Raw genomic sequence first — 1,629 nt, 5'->3', positions numbered from 1 at the left:
TCCAGTAACTTTTTTTTCCTTCTTACAATTTTTATTTTAGGGATACATGTGTGCATTTTTCCTTCTTTTTTGATGTCTTTCTCTTTTTTACTTATCTTTTTGTTTTTTGTTTAGCTCTACTGAACTTCGGATCTTTTTTTCTTCCTTTCTTATCCTTTTCATCTTTTCCTCTCTTTCGTTCTTCTTTATGGAATGTACCTCTTGTCCTGCACATCCTCAGATAAACCTGGAGTTGAATATTAGACCCTATCCTCCATTGTGTACACATTTAATCCACAAATTTATTACTCAATTCAATACCTCTGAGACATAAATTCCTTAATAGCAGTAATACTTCTTTATACCTATATAATATTTTAAGCATTTTATTTTTAAGTTTTCACATCTCCTTTATATCCCTCCCCTTCTCTCATTATATGCACAGTCTTCTTTAAATAGATTCTTGTCGAATTCCTGCATAATATTATTAAGTTTTATTTTTCTATTTTTTCTGGTTTCTTTTCTTTTCCATTTCCCTTTCTTCATTTTTACTCTCTCTCCACTTTCATCCTACCCAACCTATTTCCTGCTTTGAGATTAGGACTTAGTTAACACTCCCTGTGATTTCCGACATCAATCTATTCCTATTTTTTACCCACATCGCTCCCTAACCCTAATAATTTCTGGTTTTCCAAATTCTTCTTTGCGGTTCATAGCCCATTAACATATAGTTGTTTGATATTGAATAGATTTATCTGTTGAACTAGATTGTATCTGTTGAACTATTGTATCTGTAGACTATTGACTGTGCAAATTCAGAATTTGGTTGATGCTTGCCTTAAGAGAGTGTTCTAGCACAAAACTGGTGCTATTTTCATCTCAAATGGGCAGAGTAAGCCAGAAAAACACAAGAAAAATGGCAAGTCCGAGTATCCCAATTCCCAATCTTGATAATGAGGGGATAGAACAGGTAATGAATAATCAAGAGGAGAGTTCCCAAATAGCTCTACAAACACTGTTGGCAAACATGATAAATGAAAAGATTGAAAACTTACAAAGGACTCTGTATGAGCATGATAAGGAGAGAGAGGAGGCAATCCAAAAGTTTATACAGGAATATCATAAGTGTGAGGAAGCTACTCAAAAACTGATACAGGATTTGTCTGAGCAGCTTGAGAATACTCAAAGAGAAAGGGAGGAATGGCGTGAGCAGGCTGAGAACACTCAAAGAGAACTACAGGAATCCCACGAATGGGAGGAAGCTAATCAAAGAGTAATACAGGAATTGAGAGAGCAGAAAAAGAATACAAAAAGATCACTAAAGGCATTCATGGAATGCATTAACAATACACTGCTGAATCACGGGTGGGTCATGGAAGAGATTAGAAAGGAAATTCAAATGCTCATACTATTCAACAAAAATGAACACACAAATTACCAGCTCCACTGAGACATAGCAAAGGTAGTACTCAGAGTCAAGTTTATACCTCTGAGCTCCTACATCAACAAATTGGAGAGATCTGAAACCAACAATTTAATGACACATCTAAACCTCCTTGGAAAGAGCAGTTAGATAAACCCCAATCCAGTAGACAGAAAGAAATGATTAAAATTAAATCAGAATTAAATGAATTAGAATTCAAAAAAAAA

Source organism: Dipodomys merriami, unplaced genomic scaffold, assembly GCF_024711535.1.
Source record: "Dipodomys merriami isolate MVZ:Mamm:240054 unplaced genomic scaffold, mDipMer1.0.p SCAF_1818, whole genome shotgun sequence".
NCBI lineage: Eukaryota > Metazoa > Chordata > Mammalia > Rodentia > Heteromyidae > Dipodomys > Dipodomys merriami.
The sequence above is the reverse complement of the archived record's forward strand: the minus strand, read 5'-3'. Positions refer to the sequence as shown.